This window comes from Engraulis encrasicolus, chromosome 3 (assembly GCF_034702125.1).
Source record: "Engraulis encrasicolus isolate BLACKSEA-1 chromosome 3, IST_EnEncr_1.0, whole genome shotgun sequence".
Lineage (NCBI taxonomy): Eukaryota > Metazoa > Chordata > Actinopteri > Clupeiformes > Engraulidae > Engraulis > Engraulis encrasicolus.
This window is the reverse complement of record NC_085859.1, coordinates 40725614-40745392: the sequence shown is the minus strand read 5'-3', so window position 1 is coordinate 40745392 and position 19779 is coordinate 40725614. Positions and strand designations below refer to the sequence as shown.

General features: G+C 48.1%; 1 protein-coding gene across 2 annotated transcripts in view; it reads right to left on the bottom strand.

Annotated features, from left to right (window-relative positions):
* The window catches only part of znrf3 (zinc and ring finger 3), a 109574-nt gene that overhangs the window by 61919 nt on the left and 27876 nt on the right, over positions 1 to 19779 (bottom strand). The gene's annotated exons all lie outside the window — the stretch shown is intronic.

The following is a 19779-nucleotide window of genomic DNA, read 5'->3' as shown; positions in this document are numbered from 1 at the left end:
TCGCTCACTCACCCACACGCCAACCAGCACGCCCACCAGCCTGCCCGCCCGTCTGTCTGTCTGTCTGTCTGTCTGTCTGTCTGTCTGTCTGTCTGTCTGTCTGTCTAACCAAGCCATCCCATCCCAACGTCGCGGGATGTCAGGGGTTCTCATCACAGACATCCACAGTCTTCAACCAAGGGCAACCAAGTGTTTTTGTTTTTTTTGCTGTGTGTGTGTGTGTGTGTGTGTGTGTGTGTGTGTGTGTGTGTGTGTGTGTGTGTGTGTGTGTGTGTGTGTGTGTGTGTGTGTGTGTGTGTGTGTGCGTGTGTGTGTGCGTGTGCGTGTGTGCGTGTGTGTGTGTGTGTGAGGGGAAGGCCAGACTGGCTTGGTATCCTTTTGGGGTTGTCGTGTTTTGGTGGTATGCATGTCGGCCATCCCTGAATATCCTCAAATCTCGATCAGTCAGATCCAGTTTTTTTCCTTGCCTTGCCTTGCCTTAACTTGACTTTAAAAATGCCTCAAATTACAAGGTTTGTTAAAGAGCGGTGCCCGTGTTTCCAGGGTGCAGCCAAAGGGACGAGAGAGAGAGCAGACACAAACAACATTACTAAAGTAAACCGACCCATCAGACTCAAAGTAAAAAAAAAAAAACAACTGAAAGATTAAAAAAGGCAAACAGGAGAGAGACAGAATGAACACATAAAAAAGACAAATTGAAAAGAGAGACGAGGGAAAAGAGAGGGGGGGGGTGGAGAAATATATTTAGGAATGGAGGGATTGAAAAAAAAGAGTGTGGGTGGGTACAGAAGGACATGAAAAGAATGACAAAGACGAGGGCAGACAGACGAAGAAAGCGAGACTGTGTAGACAGCAAAAGAAAAAAGTTAGACAGTGAGTAAGGAAGATTTAGACAATAGCAGAAGACGGGACAGAACAAGAGCGAGGCAACAAAAATTCAGTGAGAAAAAGTACCATAAAACAAACTAAAGAAAAAGAAAGAGAAAAAGAACAAGAATAAAGAATAGAAAGGAAGAAAGAAAGAATCAACTGGTGAGACAGTGTGGGCACGAGAGAGAGAGAGAGAGAGAGAGAGAGAGAGAGAGAGAGAGAGAGAGAGAGAGAGAGGGTGGAGCCTGTCATCTGATTGCCTTGGTCTCTCCTCCATTTCCCAAGCGCTCGAAATAACTTCAAAGGGGAAGGCAGCCTTGAAGCGCCGGGGAGGGAGCCGGGGAACGCGAGCCGATAGTGTTACACTGGAGCAGCAGCGGGGACCAAGAGCGGAGTGGAGCAGGAGAGGAGCGGAGAGCCTCACAGGTGTGGCCTATCCCCCAACGAACGCTGTAATACTAGCTCATTAAAGGATCCCGGACGCCGGCTCTCTTTTCTTTCTTACCAAGACTTCCTCTCCTTTTGTCCACCGTTCCTCACACACACACACACACACACACACACACACACACACACACACACACACACACACACACACACACACACACACACACACACACACACACACACACACACACACACACACACACACACACACACACACACACAAAAACATGGAACTACTGTATTTGTACTGTACAGTGGCAAGCTGCAACTGCTGCCGAGCCAAGAACTGATCTGTACAGCTCAGTCTACTGCACCTACTGGTTACTCTAACTGAACTTAACCATGACGAGGAGACCCCCCATATACTGGTACATTCCAGACAAGGCCACCCGCCCCCCCTAGCACCCCCCTCCCCCCGGATGAAAAGTTGACCTCACCAGGAACTTCAACCAATACAAGTGAGTAGCAAACTATATGCACAAGTGTGAGACACCATCGACAAAAGCAGACAAGCCACCTTAAGCCACTCCCGATTCCACCCACCCCACCCGCAACACACTACTAAGCCATCCATCCATCCATCCCTCCCTCCCTCCCTCCCACCTCTCCTCTCCTCTCCCCACAAACTCATCTCCGCACGCCGTCGTCGTCTGGGCGACCGCGTAAGCAAACAAGTGTTGCGATTTCAGCATTAGCGGGGATGCAGTCGGAGGGGACACCCAATATCATGTAAATATTCAGATATGTGTGGAGAGTCCTTCGCGGCTGACAGCTTGAAGGCCTAGCGGAGGTCAGCCTGGCAACTCTATTAGCCTTTTTACAAGTGGAGGCTGACACCATCAATGGCACATTACGCGCCCAGAGTGCTGCGAGCAGTACGAGGGGGGGATACACTACGATACACGTTCGGGGGTCTAAATTTAGAGCGGTGGGCACTGCGGAGTATTATGGCAGAGCAGTTGGTCTACAGATATTATTATGAAACGCTCTCTCTGTGGCTGGCTGAGGGAGCAGCGGATGTACTTGGGTGGTTGGCACATGATGTGGCATGATGGCAAGAAAATGCCTTCACAGTCTGTTTAGTAGCGGCAGTGTTGTTTGTTAAATCAAAGATGCATCTTTCATAAGCTAAAAGCAATCTTACATTTTTCTACTGAACATTTTTGCCCTCATGGCTAGCTTGGAGGCTGCAACACTACACCCCTTGACACAAAGTCAAAGATCAACAACTTTGGCGTACATTAAAAAAAGGCCAAATGTCAGCAAGTGTGCTTAATGACGAGAAGTGAAGACTCCGGTGTCATTGTGCAAGAGTAAACACAGTGGGAGGGTACGTGATTTACGTCGACCACTACTGCTGCCGGCTAGGTTAGGGGCTGCTCCGGTTGGTTGGGCTGGCTGGCCAGTCGACCTGGAGCCGAATAGCTGTGCCGCTATGCTACGCTACGCCGCGGGCCGGCCCGCTCTTGAAGATCAGGAGGCAGGCTAAATCCGTACCCAGGAGGATCGAAGTCATCAACACCTAGCCTGAGCGACGCCTTTGAAGTCGCTCCCTGGCTTTGAAAACCCGGCTGCCAGGAATGCATCCCCTCCCTTTAACCCCTACCCCCCCGCCACCCCCCTCCTTTGGAAAGACTCCAGGGAGGTGGAATGCACAGCAAGCTTCTGCCTGGGCCGACTGGAATGTGATTAGCCCTCAATGCGTATAGTCGACTCCAGCCCAGACCAGACCCACATCTGGCCCAAAGAGGGGCTTCCCCCTTTTGTTCCAGACCTGTGGTTCTGATGTGGCTGGATAGTTGGTGCTTGGGGAGACATGATGGGCATGGCTTTAGGCAACTGCGATTGGTCAGGTAAGGTAACTAGCTACTGACCGAAATCAGTCAGGAACAAGAACCACTCAGAGCGCAGACCTCTGCCAAGGAAGCTGCTTGATAGTTTGACTATGTTGCACTCTCTTTCTGCCTTCTTTTTGTGGAGTTAGAAAGTGGAATGTTTTGCCCTGTCCCGCAATTCAATTTGCGGTCACTAGGGGCGTCTTAATGTATAGGCCAGCAATGGTGAAGAATCTTTAAAAAAGGTCCTGGTTCCAGTTTGTGATTCGGATCACCACCAGAATTTAATCACTTGTTCCTTGGGTCATTTCTAACAACTCCGCAGAGTTTCGTCCAAATCGGTTGATAAGGTTTTGAGTTATCCTACTGACAGACAGACAAACAAACAGACAGACGGACAGACAAACGAACGTGACATAATAAACATAATAAACAATAACATAATAAACATAAACATAATAATTTCCTTGGCGGAGAGAACAAGATGAAAAATAGCTAGCATGAAGACAGATTATGAATGTGAGGAAAAAGCTACTGCAGATATAATAACTTATGAACAACATCAATCATGAAGAGAAAACAGTGTCTCTCTCACTTTGGACTTCCAACGCTTTGTGCATTGAGCCGTAGAGGTCAGTCAATGTCTCACACAGACACACACAAACACACACACACATGGAGGATTAGGAGCAAAACCTCTAGATCTCCCGGGATCTCAAATGACACCTGAAAAAACGGGGGAGGCCCGCAACCATTCCAGCCTTGAAAAAATATTCTCACTCCACTGAGTCACCGCAACATTATTTCCAACAAGAAATAAAAAGGCCATGCCAAACATTTCAAAAGCTGCGCAAAAGGGCCCCGCTGCAGAAAGGGCTTTCATTGTTTTGGGAGTTCTAACTGCTACGATTTACAACAATCTGCCAAAGAGCTTCTGAAACTGAAACATGCAAAAACAAAAAAAATTCTGAAGCAAATCATGGCTTCATATACGTCCATCCAGCAAGGGGAATGAAATTTACAAAGGGGAAAACAAAAACTATTTCCAGTTATATTAAAATGACATCCTGTTGGTAGCCTTCTATGTCATGGTGGTTGGTGGTATGGGCAGGGCGGCTGACAGCTTTGGCTAGGCCCAGGACGAAATCCTCTGAAAGGGCCTCCCATCCAATACAGTCAATGTAATGAGGACCCAATTATGGGCCCCCCATCTCTCTGGGACGGGTGTGCAATAGACCGGGGAGTGGTGAGGGGGGTGGGGCAGTAGACTGGGGAGTTTGCTGTGGGTGACTTTCCAAGCATGGCTGGCAAAGCTAGAGATGAGTACAGTAATCCACCAGACAGTTGTGTGTGTGTGTGTGTGTGTGTGTGTGTGTCTGTGTGTGTGTGTGTGTGTCTGTGTGTGTCTGTGTGTGTCTGTGTGTGTGTGTGTGTGTGTGTGTGTGTGTGTGTGTGTGTGTGTGTGTGTGTGTGTGTGTGTCGGGCGGTTGGGTGTGTGCGTGTGTGTGGGGGGGTCTTCGTCTAAAGGTCATCTTGTGTTTGTGTCATCCCTTTTCATGTGATGTTGTTGCAGTGAGAGCTCGCGCACCCCACAATTCCCCCTGAAACACACACACACACCACCCTCCAATTTCAGACATGGTGACCTTTTTGCCCCATCAACTGTCCCTTTGGACTGAGACTGAGGCTCAAGCGCTGTACGGACACGGGCACAGGCACACACACGCACACGCAAAGGCGCAAGCACACGCACACATCGACACAGGCACAGACACAGACACAGGTCCATCATAAACATCACTCCGAGGCAGCTGGTTATGAGGGCCTTCTAAAGCCTCTCCCTGGGTCCCGTTGAGGAGAGGGGTGTCCTTGGCACTGCCCGAGATAACAGCAGGACATCTGACGAGGGAGCAGCACCCCCTGCACCTCCATATGCTGTACATACTTTTCTGTGTCAAGAATAGGTTCTTCAGTAATCAGTACACAATCCATGAAATGATTTGAATGAAACCTATGAATATATACCATAGTTGTTTAGTAGTAAACATCAAATGCTAATATTAGTCATCTTAATGCTAATATAGGACTCCGATATCTTCACACCCCAGCACCCCCCCATCCCCTTAGGGCCGAAGCCGACAGCTTCTGCCAGGCCAGGCCGGCCCAGGAGAAAATCATATGACACACCCCGCCCCCCCCACCCCTCAACAAATTACAGGGTTTCCCTCTGCACTTTATTGCTAAGGCGGCCACCTTGACAAAAAAAAACACCTACCACCTTGACCAGGTGCCCTGAAAAGATAAAGATTTCATGTTATGATTGAATGTCGTTTCTAAAAGTTGCTAAGGTAAAAACTACACTTTTAACGCCCCACCACCTGGCGAACAAAAATTCTGGGGGAAACACGCGTAATACATGTAATGAGGACCCAATTCCAGCTATCACCCCTCTCCCTGGGCCCGGAACAAGCAGGCCTCTTTGCCCTCCTAACCCTGTCGACTTCACTTCAAAAATACAGGTCCTTTCCACCCTATCTGATAAGCTAAGCCCTACCACACAGCGGTGCAAAAACAGGCCAGCATCAAGAGCACATGAACACAGCCCCCTGCACAAGGCTGGGCTGACCATAGGGCATACAGTGCATTTGCCCAGTGGACTGCTGATGATTTTGGCCTGGCCCTCCAATTTATGCAATGGCATCAGTCCTCAAATGCCACTACTGCAAACTTCTCCAAGTCAGATTTCAATATTAACTTTAGCTGTTCAGGTCAAAATAACTGATATTAGATGACTAAAAATATTGTTACATGTAGGACTATGACTAGGACTTATGCTCGACCCCGCCACTGTGGACCTTACGCCTGTAAGAATCCTGGGCTCAACCTACGTGGACCTTATGGCTCTTCAATCTCTATCTGTCTTCTTCCTCTGTCTTCTTGCCGTCTGTCTCTCCTCTCTATTTCTCCTTTTAAATCCATCTCTAACCATGATGCTTTTTCCCATTTGTTAAGCACTTTGAGTTGCATGCCTTGTATGATACGGTGCTATACAAATACAATTATTATTATAATTATTATTATCATTAGAATTATTATTATTATTATAATTATTATTATTATTATCATGTTTCATTGTCTCTCTCAATGCCTGGCGCTCTGGTCTTGGCTGAAAATGCCCGGCCTGATTTGTCATCTAGGGTTTCAGCCCCTTGCTTGCAGCACTGTTAGGCTAGGGCACTTCCTCACACACCAGCCTCCTGTGGAATCATTGTAAAGGTCGGTATCGAGCAATCTACCACTTACACGCACGCACGCACGCACCACGCACACACCACGCATGCTGGGGGACACCTTGGCATAGGATAAAAGCAACATGGTTACCATGTCAGCAAGGAACAATTGTGCAAAAGAGCTCCTTCAGCCTAGCAAGACTGCCTACAGATGTACAGTAGAGACGCACGCACACAGCACACGCGAACGCACAGCACGCACGCATGCACATGGTAGATATCCGCTAAGCAAAACACATCATGGATGCCCAAGAGGCATAACGACTGCCTTGTTAGACAGTTGAGACTCATCAGAGAAGATGCCTGCAGACCTCAGATGAGCCAATGCAACAGCCAGCCACAAATATCCACAATGTTACGCTTTGCCATTCTCCACTCCTGCACATACACACACACACACAACTCATCTGACACCCCCCCCCCACCATCCTGTCTCGTTTTACAAATATCCACTAAAGGCATCCTCCTCTACTACTGCATGCTATCATACTGCACCCCCGTCCCCACACACACACCTTCAGCACCACGCATACACACCCCATACGACCACCCACCCTCCCTCCCCATCCTGTCTCTTTTTACAGGTATCCTCCTCCCTTGATCTCCCTTGCATGCATTCTTCCATAAAGCCACCACCCCATCCCCACCCCCATCCCCAAACTCACCCTCACCACCCAAACTCTCTAGGGCTGCACAATATACCGAAAATATATCGAAATCGTGATATCAAGAGTGGTGATATGCGTGTCACGAAAATGACTTAATTATTGCTGACAAGTAAAACATTTCTGTGCAGTCCAATCACTAGCTAAATGTCAACAAATGTGCAAGAAGCCCACCATGACCAAAGGCACGCCCCCCACACAGACTGACAAATTAGTGAGAAGAAAAACACTTGGCTATATCTAAATATCGTTTAAATATCATTATCAAGATATTGCATGCCGTTATCAAGTATCGATTTTTTTTTCTGATATCGTGCAGCCCTACTCTCCAACCACACCACCCCACCCCATCCCATCCTGTCTCTTTTGTCCGCGTCTCGGGTTTCAGTGTGGGGCACAGCACAGGCCTGAGGGAGGCGGCTGCCGTGACGGCACAGATCGGGTTTCAGTACGGCCCAGCCGTGTTTGCGTTAGGAAAGACTAACTTGTGTCCGCTCCGCTCCGCTCAGCCCAGCCCAGCGCGTCACTCCCAGGTCAGAAGGGGGGTAGTCACGCAATAGACCCAGAGCACCGGAAGCCATAGGGGAAGTTCAAAAGGGGGAGGGGGGGGATTGACAACTTTTGTCTGTGGAAAATTTTGTGCAAAAAAAGAATTGTTTGATCTATAGTTTGTGTATGCTTACAAAATGTTATCCCTGTAAAGCTACCTATAAATAGTTTTTAGAAAGAGGTCGTAGAGAAAGCTGCAAGGGGTGGGGGTTGAGTGCAGAGTTGGAGCGCAGTTTTTTTGCCCAGTTTGTGCCCAAAAACACATCAAGGCAAGGCAAGGCAAGGCAAGGCAATTTTATTTGTATAGCGCATTTCATACATACAAGCAATTCAATGTGCTGTACAGTAAAGTAAGATACAAATGATGTAATTCATTAATTGAATCAATTGATAACATCAAAAGCTTTGACTGTTGGATGTACTATCGAGTTTGTGCATACTACCATAATGCTGTATGAGCCGGGTAACCTCCTTTTTTCCACTGGAAACCTATGTTGTCCAGTTTCTTTTAGTACAGTCGTACAATAGATATTCAGCCCAGGAAGAGGCAATGAACTTATGGCCCGTATCAGACCATGCATAGTTATGAGCCATGTACGTAGGCCATGAGCGTAACAAAAACACTGCACTCGCCGAGCAAGCCGGCATGACCAAGGAGTCAACCAACAGAAAAAACAACAGTTCTCATCTCTGGTCAATGTCACTGATCACCAGTTTTCCATCCTCGCCTTGCACGTTTTCTTTTTTTTTAGCTATCAAAACAGCAGCAAAAGCAGCTTCCTTTTTTTGGTCTTTTACAAATTTATTTGACAGGACAGTTTGAGAGGTGGACAGGAAGCGAATGGGGAGAGAGACAGGGAGGGGTCGGCAAATCGAACCCGAGTCAGCCGCATGGCAGACGAGTGGTACCGGTTGGCCACGGCAGGGCCTGCAAAAGCAGCTTCCACCACCTCTGGGGTCAACCTGGGGTCGCGTGTGACAAGGGGTGTTGCGGCACACTCTCTTGGCCAGCACCACATCACAGGAAACAAGACGGTCAGAACAAACAAGAAAGAGCGCGGCAGCGGTGGGCCATATCCTGGCTTTACCCGATCAGGGGGCAGACAGTCAGAGGCAGATGGGAGGAAGCTAGAAGAGAAAAGTGTGCATTTTCCAGCAAAGCTGAGAACGGACAGGACAGGACAGGACAGGACAGGACGAGAGACTGGTGGCAGTGTTGCCAGATTGGGCGGTCACCCGCCCAATTGGGCTACTTGGGATGGCCGTCTGCGGATAAAAACGGGAGAAATTGGCCGTTTGGCGTTTTTTCTCCTGCAGTTTTGTGCCCATAGAAATCAATGCAATTTGTTGAAATTGGGCGGAATTTAGCGCATTTTCACGGTTTTTGAGAACATTTTGGGTGGGATCTGATCACACACATCTGGCAACACTGACTGGTGGTTATATTCCTTCAGGGAGAGCCTTGGACAGGGCTCACACAGGAGAACCGGAAGCTATTTGGAAGCGCTTCAAAAAAAAAAGCGAGCGAGCGAGAAGGAAGGGAAGCCAGCCTGGCCTGGGACTGCCGTATCCGTGTCAGCGAGAGGAACAGGAGCCGCTGGAATCGTCATTGGAGCTCGACTCACTAGCAGGAGTTCCTGCTTCCCAGGAAGAAGAGGCCCTGTGCCAAGTCCTGGGGTGGACTCCAATATGCGGACCCCCATTCCTCCCTTGCTCACTTGCCTGCTTGTGACCTCATGAGGATGACACTAACAACAGAAAATTAATTCAATATCTTGCAAAAGCACAATTCTGATGTCCTTTTCTCATTTGAAATTGGGATGGTGAATGAAAAACTGTCCCTCAACAGTTGTTGTGGCTAGGCTGACAGCTGGGAAACTATTGTTTTCTCCATGGAGGCAGGGCCAGGAGGTGGGGCGAGGCCACAAGCACAAGTGGAGGAAGCAAGGTCGCATATTGGAACGCACCCCGGCTCTACCTAGCGTTGCTGCTCTGCAAAGCAAGCAGGCAAGCAAGCAAGCGTCTGGCTTCCCAACACGTCCCAATCTGAACTGTAGTGTAGAGTCACTGCTGCTGCAAAAATGGGAGCAGCAAATTACCCCCAAAAGAGGGCCTCTAGCCCCAGTTTCTGGGCATTATAGCACTGCACCCTGATTACACCTTCAATGAGGCGAGCTTGTTAGCATAGTAGTAGTCAGAGCTTCCAAAAAGACAGAAACAACTGAACATTATCAAGAATTAATTTAGTCAACATACTACATATTCGCCCAAGAAGTAACAGTATCATAGATCTGAAAACAACATGAAAGGAAAGGTGCGGATGCCAATTCTCCTAGAAGCTAGCTAGCTGCTACGAGATCCCACATGTTTCTGGCTGCTTTCATCTTCTGCAATAGCACACAGATGCATGCCAGCAGTATGAGATGAACTTGCTTCTCACAGAAAATCTGGCTAAATGTGCTTCATAGCTCCATATGGAAGAAAACAGAAACTCTGTGCAGACTTCACACAAGGAAATACAGCACAACAAACAAATAGTTTGGATCAACAGGTGCTTGAAAGGAAACCTTTGCAAACTTTACTTGTGAGAACACCCATTAAAATTCTCACAGTTTTTGTTACATAAAACATAGTCGAGAAGCCTTCGAGGGCAGACCCAGCACAGACCATGTGTTTGTGACGGAATGAGAGAGTGAGACTAAGAAGTAAAGATGAAGAGATTGAGACCAGGGCAAGGAAAGGAAAGGAAGAATGAAAAAGGGACGAAAAACACAAAAGGAAAAAGAAGGAACGAAAGAGAAAAAGAAAGAAAAGAAGGAAGGAGGGAGAGAAAAAAAGAAATCCCATCTAAGAGATTAAGTCCTAGTCCCTGTGAGGCCTGCGCTGGGTTCACTGCCCCCCCTCCCGCTCCCGCTCCCGCCGCCTATCCCTCATCTCCCCCAGTAGTCTCTTGTTCTGAGGCAAAGCATGTCTTTGATACTTGACTAGAAGGAATCTGGAGGCGTTGCAGGTTTCTTTTGTACTTCGCGGAGCACTGAAAACCCATGCGTGAGTGCCAAGACCGGGATTTCTTCTCTTTTTTTCTCCCCCCCTGCTTTTCTCTTCTTCACCCATCCACCTCCACCCCCACCCCTTTTCTTTATCCAGCTCTCCTCCATCTTACCCCACCCCACCCAACCCAAATCCCAACACCCCTACCACCATCAACTCTGACCGGCACACTAGCAAGAGACAGAACTGAAACTTTATGCTTTTACGCATGACTTTCTCCTCTCGTTTCAGATCATAAAGCCAACCCATACCACTGATAACCTATCACAGCTCCCCTTTCAAATTCACAAGTCTAACTCGGGATATTATTCATATGTGAATGGTCTGTGCTTCAGGCAGTGTTGCCAGATTGGGCGGTTTTCCGCTGCTGCTTAGGATGGCCGTAAAAATGACGTTTAGCAGAAAAACCGTCCAATTTTTGGCCTTAGAAATCAATAGAATTGGGAGGGATTTAATGCTTTCAGGCGGGTTTTGAGCATTTTCGGGCTGGAAATCATCAGCCTCATCTGGCAACCCTGGCTTCAGGAGGGAGGGAGGTGGTGGGGGCTGTGGGTCCCCAAGAGGCTTTCAAGAGGACGGGGGGGCTGGCAGGGGATGGCATTTGAGGGGAGAGAAGAGGAGGGGGCCGAGGGGGTCGGTTGGGGGGCTTGCTTGACTCCCCCAGGAGATTTTCTTAAAGCCATTACATCAGCTATTCTCTGCTTCACAGGCTCAGGGGCCTGGGCTTTTGTGGAGGCAGAAAATGACCTAAATTGACATTCCGAACGGTGGTGGGCGCTTGATCGTCCTCGGCTGTTTTTATTATGGCTAAATGACACAGCATGGGCCGGGGCAGAGGCGGGGGGTGGCGGCGGGTTTTGGTAGAAGGGGGGTGTTGACAATCCTCAGAATGCCGCTGTGCCATGGCAACAACAAAACCCCACCATATTTACATCTGTGAAACTTACACATTTCGTTTTTTTTGTTTTCTACAAAAGGTACAGGAATCGATAAGAGACCAGAGCTGGTGCCTGAAAGCAAACCCCAACTGCAATGTTAAGAAGGGAGGTGGAAAAGTGCTGACCAAATTGAGCCTGATTTGAGGCATAACCATGTAAATTAAATTTCCCTGAATCAGAATTAAACATGACACGAATGCCACATTAAACGCACCCTCTCAAGTGGGTCATTTTTTTTAATAGAAAAAAAAAAATCTACTCCTCAAGTTAAGCTTATCAGCGCATGATACTTTGAAAGAGGCTTTGAAGAAAAGGTTCAAAGAAGTGGTCTTCTACTTCAAGAGTTTGTGAGTGTTTGTGTTCTGTGTGTGTGTGTGTGTGTGTGTGTGTGCGTGTGTGCGTGTGCGTGTGTGTTACACATTCCTAGAAAGAGCAAAGTAGGCCAAATAAAAAGAAAACATCCACATTAAGGAGAGAGAGAGAGAGAGAGAGAGAGAGAGAGAGAGAGAGAGAGAGAGAGAGAGCGCATGAAAGAGAGAGAGAGAGAGAGAGAGAGAGAGAGAGAGAGAGAGAGAGAGAGAGAGAGAGAGAGAGAGAGAGAGAGAGAGAGAGAGAGAGCGCATGACAGAAAGAGGTGAATTCCCAATTCCCAAACGACTGACTTCACTTTAGAAGTGACTGCCATGATGTTGTTGCATTGCGTGGACCGGCCCGGCCAAGCGGGGCTTTGATCTGCGTCTGTTGACCTGAGTAGCCCTCGGTCTCAGGCAGCCGCGTTGCCACACAAAGGCGGCAGGCAGCGGTGGACCTCAAAGGCCAGCGGAGCCGAGCCGAGCAGAGCAGAGTGGGGTGGGGTGGGGCGGGGTGGGGCGGACCGCCAGTGCAAGGCGAGGGCTCCACTCATCTGCAGCGCCGCAGCCTAATCCCCACCCCAAATTTAATCACCCTCTCACAGGAGTCATGTTACACTTTTTAATTAGCCAAGAAGAGTCATAGCACGCTTGCTGGGTGGGTGTGCGTGTGCGTGTGTGTGTGTGTGTGTGTGTGTGGTGTGTGTGGTGTGTGTGTGTGTTTATTACTAATGTCTTATCTACAGTATATATTTAGTTAACTGCACATTGGAGGTGGAGGATCTGTGCGTGTGTACACCCTTGTGTACATGCTTGTGTGCGAGTATCTGTGCGAGTCTGTCTGTACACACACACACACACACACACACACACACACACACACACACACACACACACACACACACACACACACACTAATGTGGAAATATACACGCATACACGCAAGGGCTCACATCAAGACATGGGTCCATGCACACACACATGGGGAGTTTAAGTTTAAGCTGTTGATGGTGTGAACTACACCATGGCTCATTCAGCCTTTGAGGAGACAAAGTAAAAGCATCTTCCAAAACAAACTCTACTCGTACACAAAAACAAATCTGATACGAGGGAACGAATAGGCTCAGATAGGGTAGGAAAGTAGAGACCAGTACTAGTAGCTTTGCCAACTTAGTTTGTACCTTTGTTCCAAAATCACAAGGCCAAAATGTGAGGCAGCCTGAATTTACCTTAACCCCGATGACATATCTAATATGTAAGACAGTCAAAGGCAAAAACGATGTGGCTTTGCTTTAAATTCTGCATGTGAGGCCGTATAGGGAGAGAGGAGAATAGCACAGACAATTTGGGGACAATAAACGCCGTCTCCAGACAGCGTGCTCACGTCACCAAGCGCCACAGTGGTGTGTCTGTCTGTCTGACTCTTCGGAGACATCGGATATCACAGAGTACAGTTAGGGCTTACCGAAAAAGACGTGCGCACACACACTCTCTTCCTTCTTGTCTTTCTTACCGAAACCAGGCTGCTGACTTGCACTCCGTTTGACATTCCCAAAAACATAAAAAAAGAAGAAGGGGGGAAGGGGAGGTCAAAACCTGGACAGTGCTGTGTGTGTGGACTGTCTGCAAACATACCTCGCCACGGCAGACTCCAGCTCAAGCTTTTTGACAGGCACTCTGCAGAGTTCAGGGCGAGGTCGCAAGTAAAGAGAGAGAGTAGGAAGAAGAAGAGGAAGAAAATCTTGAACGATATTGCCTGCTGGGAAGATGCTCAGCCTCACCTTTTTTCCCCTCCCCCTCTCTTTTCTCTCTTTTTTTTGCCTGGCGAGAATAAACAGCAGTGACGGGAAACAGCGCACGCAGCAGGAGAGCGGCAGGCCTGACCGTCACCGGCCCAGGCCCAGCCCATGCCCAGCCCATGCCCACTGCCTGCTGCCTCTACTCAGCCTCATACAGGAAAATAAATACGAAAAGACAACACTTCAAAACACAACGACAGCCATGTAAACACTTCCTGCTCACCAGAGAAAACAAATACGCATACGCACGCACGTACACACGCACGCATGCGTGTACGCACGCACAACTGACCTAGGGTAGGTTCAACAACAGATGAGTAATATGTGATCAAAACAAATATGTGTACACACGCCCGCACGCACGGACAACTGACCTAGGGTAGGTTCATCAACAGATGAGTATGTGAGCAAAACAAATACGCATACACACGCACGCATGCATGCACAACTGATCTAGCCTAGCCATCTGTTGATGAACCTACCCTAGGTCAGTTGTCCGTGCGTGCGGGCGTGTGTACTAGGGGTCGACCGATACAGGTTTTTTAATGGCCGATGCGATACCGATTTTTTTTTCATCACCCTTGGCCGATACCCGATTTCCGATACCCGATATTTGGGGCCGATATGGGTTGAAAAAAAAGGTTAAAAAATGACAAATATTCCAGGTCTCAAGTTAAAAATAAACATTCATTTAACATTATCAAATTGAGGTAGAACTTGTAACATTTAAACACCCACTCTAACAATCAAGTAATGTCTAACAATCGAGTAATCAAAAAATAAAGTGTCTTGGTGCTTTTAAAAGAACCCGAATGACATGAAATAATAAATATTGCGTATCGGCCAAAACCACGTGTGTATCGTCCGATACCGATACACTTAAAAAATTCAACTATCGACCCGATACCGATACCGATATATATATCGGTCTATCCTTAGTGTGTACACATATTTGTTTTGATCACATATTACTCATCTGCGTCACCTAGGGTAGGTTCAACAACAGACGATTAATATGCGAGCAAAACAATTACGCACACACACACATGCACAACTGACCTAGGGTAGGTTCAACAACAGACGAGGAATATTTGATCAAAACCACATGAGTGTGGTCAAGAGGGCGAGAGTAAGAGAAACAAGTGGAAGATAGAGACAGATAATAGAGAGAGAGAGAGAGAGAGAGATAATAGAGAGAGAGAGAGAGAGAGAGAGAGAGAGAGAGAGAGAGAGAGAGAGTGAGAGTGAGAGAGCACGAAAGAGACACAGAGAGAGAGAGAGAGAGAGAGAGAGAGAGAGAGAGAAAGAGAGAGAACCAGGGGAAAACAGAGGGATCATAAAAGAGAGTGTGAGGAGAGAGAGAAAAAGATGGAGAGAAAATGAGATGGGGAGAGAGAGAATGACAGAACAGTGGAGAGGAGGAGGAGGAGGAGGAGGAGGAGAAGGGGGGCGAGAGAGAAAAGTAAACTTTAATTGGTGTGGAAATGATTCCATTAGCATCTTGTTGCCTATAAAGGAATATTTGTTCTTCTGACGGAGGCCCAGTGTTTACCAGAGAGCCCAGCAGTGGCCATGGGACGCGGCCCACAGGGCCTAGGGCAGTGTTTCTCAAACCGTTGCAGACCGAGGACCACAAAAATGTTCAGGGACCACCCGCCAACTGAATTGACAGTTGATGGGTGCTAATTGCTAGTTGTGATGCCAGATCACTTGCTTTCTTCTTCACATTTACAAGCCTGTCTTGTTGTGGTGAAAAATATGACTTCAGCTATGTTTAGCTTTGTAATCTTATGTTACATGTAGCCTACTGCTTGCTTGCCTTGGGAAAATTTGAAATCTCCTCACGGACCACCTGAACTCTGTCGCGGTCGGACCACCAGTGGGGTCCCCGGACCACACTTTGAGAATCACTGGCCCTAGTGGACTCTGGGCCATCGTCACTCCTCTCCTCTCCTCTCCTCTCCCGCTCTCACCAGCTCTGCCCTGCTCTGCTCTGCTCCACTCCGCTCCGCTCCGTTCCGTTCTGCTCTGCAGAATTCCTCCCAAACGTTTGTTTAGTGGCAGGCAACAGTGAGGCCTGGCCTTGCACAAACGCTGTATTGTTTTCAGGATGGGACGAGTGGAGTGGCGCTGACTGCCAAAGGTAAGCATAGGGGCTGGGGCTGGGGCTGGGGCTGGGGAGGGCAAGGCTAGGCAAAGCAAAGGCATGGTAGGGCAGGGCAGAGAAGGGCAAACTCAACTCACACACGTATGCACGCACGCACACACACGCAAGCACAAGCACACACGCAAACACACACACAAAGTGGGTATGGTGGGGAATGGGTGGGGGTGGTGGTGGTGGTTGTGGTGGTGGTGGGGGTGGGTGGATTGTAATGCTACCGCATCAAAAATCAACATGAATCCAATCCAGTCACACACACACACACACACACACACACACACACACACACACACACACACACACACACACACACACACACACACACACACACAAGGAGTGTGTATGGTGGGGAATGGGGGGGGGGGGGGTTCTAATGCTACTGCATCAAAAATCAAGATTATGAACATGAATCCAATCCACACACACACACACACACACACAAAGAAAGAGAGACATATATGCACAGCTTGAACTCATACCATACAGGCCAGATCTTGCGGCTTGCTTAACAAGGAAACAGTTAACACTTCGCTTGAGAGTTCACCAACGGGCCGCTTTCCTGTGCCGTAAGTGGTTAGAGGCACTGCGTCTTTATTAGATTTGCCAATTCGTTTGAAACAAGGAACCACTCAAGAGGGGCAGTAATCTCCAGGGCAATTGGCGGGCAATAAAAGGAAATAACTTTTCCCACCCCATTTTAATTCTTTCAAGAGGATATCGGCGTCGGCAAGGGGACATTGTTGGCCCGAGTCGACACACTTTTTTTTTCCTGGGAGAAGAAAAGCAACCAAAAAAAGTTGTAGGAGCTGGGAAAACCTTCATTTCCTGTGTGTAGATAATGCAAAAAAACACACAGATCCAGCCAGAGGAAAGGGAATGATTGTAGAATGCAACAGGTCTGATTGCAGGTCAGATTCTGGATTCAATACTTGACACACATGCCCAGATACGTGAATGGCGTGTCCATGATATTCAAGTGAATATCATTTGAATGATGTTTAAAAGAATAGTTGTAGCTGTGTCTTGCAACAAAACATTGTCACTAGTGACACTAGTGTTTAACATTGCACACAGAAGATTACACGCTCATCTAAGTAGGTTTATCATTGGACTCTAATGCATGGATTGAAGATTACAAGCTCATCTAAGTAGGTTTATCATTGGACTCTAATGCATGGGATTGAAGATTACAAGCTCATCTAAGTAGGTTTATCATTGGACTCCAATGCATGGGATTGATTAGCGTCCAGGTGTGACACTCTACGTAGGTGTACAGACCACCTCTCATGGAAATATGCGCTACTGTTGTTATGTGCTACCATTGCTACGTCATATTTCATTGACGTGTCTTCCCTTTTCCATCTTGAAAAGATCATCCAATACTGTCTGTACTAACGTACTATCCCCCCCCCCCATCTTTTCAAAACACATGTTCAGAGAGTGAGAGATAAAGTTCAACATACAAGTGCACTTAATCTTACACACACAGGTAAAAAAAATGGTCATACATAGTCTGAGAGCCAGGCAGGAGGGTGAGCTTAAAGTGCTGGGTTGGATGCTCAAGCAGACATGTTGCTCATAGGGTGTTTGCGATTTAGTGAGGTTAAGTGCAGACCTCCTGGGAGACCGGTCTCTCTCCGACTCCGACACACAAACACACACACACACACACACACACACACACACACACACACACACACACACACACACACACACACACACACACACACACACACACACACACACACACACACACACACACACCACTCTCAGTGTGTGTGTGTGCCCAAGGGATCTTGATGCAATATTGCAACACCTATCCCAACTCCAGCTCAGGAGTACGGTAATGAGCAAACAAAGCCTTTGCCATTCACTTAAAGCGATACCATGTCGTTTCATTTCCACTCTTTGAGCCTGGCAACGCAAAAGCTACCCATATGCTAGCAATTATCATTGAACCGTTATGGGACCCGTTAGCAGCTAGCTGGTCCCATAAGATTCCATTATAGTTGGTGTTAAGAAGCTCGTTAGAACACGTTAACTCATGAGTAGCTGTACAAATAACAGAAGAAGAAGAAGAGGAAGAAGAAGAGGGAGAAGAGGAAGAAGAAGAATGGGAAGAAGACAAGGATGGCGGGGGCCAGAGGCATGCAGGTTCTCTTCAGGCCCTGTTCATGTTGCGCCAGCGGAGCTACCTTATGTGTCACAACAAAAATGGGCGCTAGGCGTGGAGAACAGAGCGGTGTTTGTGGGCGCCTCCATCCTGTCCTGCCAGGACCCCTATGTGCATGGTACACACGTGCACGTACACACACTCACACACACGTACACACACGTACACACACGTACACACGCGCGCACACACACGTACGTACACACACGTACGTACACACACGTACGTACAAACACACACACACGCACACACACCTCTGTGGCGAGAGCCAGCTTTTCAATTCGCTGTCATCACCTCAACAGAGCTCCCTATTCACACACAGCAAAAAGACAAAGACCAAAGTGTACAGCAGCCATCTCAAGCATGCAAGGCATCCAGATATTCACCGATGATATGGGGTTTGCACCCGCTGTGCCCGCGCGGCGCGTACTAACCCAAAATACTAGGTTGCGCTCAGGGCTCGAGATTAACACCAGCCAACCGACCAAATGCTGATGAAATTTCAGCTTGGCTGGTAGAGAAGACCAACTTACGGTACAAGCTACTTTGATCCATTATTGAGTGTGTGTTTGGCTAGTAAGATTAATATCTACTATCCATTTTTGCTGGGCTGGGTTGAGCTGTGCTGTGCTACCTTCCTTCCAAACAACTATCCATGTCCCACTCAGTGTCAGTGACCACCCAACTAACAAATGGGTTATTATTCAAACACAAGCTGAGATTGTGATCCATTTCAGGTTCACAACCACAATGATCACAATGGACAAAAAAAAAGAAAAACAAAGCTGGCGTGCCGGTTCTTTGGAGGACAGGTGTTCCTGTCCATTGGCCCCAGCATGCTATGCCCAAACTGACGTGACGACCACAGTCAAGTCAGGAGTATCGAGATTCTCCAAGAAAGGCTCTGATGGAAACAGCATTGTGTGTGTGTGTGTGTGTGTGTGTGTGTGTGTGTGTGTGTGTGTGTGTGTGTGTGTGTGTGTGTGTGTGTGTGTGTTCACTAAGTTAAGTATGAGTATAACTACAGCCATATACAGTATAACAGCCTCCACTCTATGACCGTCTTCTTTGACTCTGGCCTGTCCTTCAGCACTGTGCTGTGCTGCTCTCCTCTCCTTAATCCCGATCCCACAGCCAAACACCCCCATATTGCACCCCCAGATGCACCCTGTCCCCGTATACATACAGTACAGTGTCCTATATATGGCCCCCACACGACTATTGGTGTATGGTCTTCCACTCCCATCAGGAGCACCATCCCCCACCCCCACCACATCCCACCGGGCCATGCTGTCCTGTCCAGGCCCTTATACCGAGCCCCCTGAACACCCATCACAACGCACGCAAGCACACACACGCGCACACACACACACACACACACACACACACACACACACACACACACACACACACACACACACACACACACACACACACACACACACACACACACACACACACACACACACAGTCTCACACACACAGACAACTCTGCCCCTCCCCAAAGCTTTGATGTGCAGAGCAGAGTGCACTGGCAAATTCTCCAGCTGCAGATAGCATCGCATCGGCCTCCCTCTTCTCTCCTCTCCTCTCCTCTCCTCTCCTCTTCCCTCCCCTCCTCTCCTCCCTCTTCTCTCCTCTCCTCTCC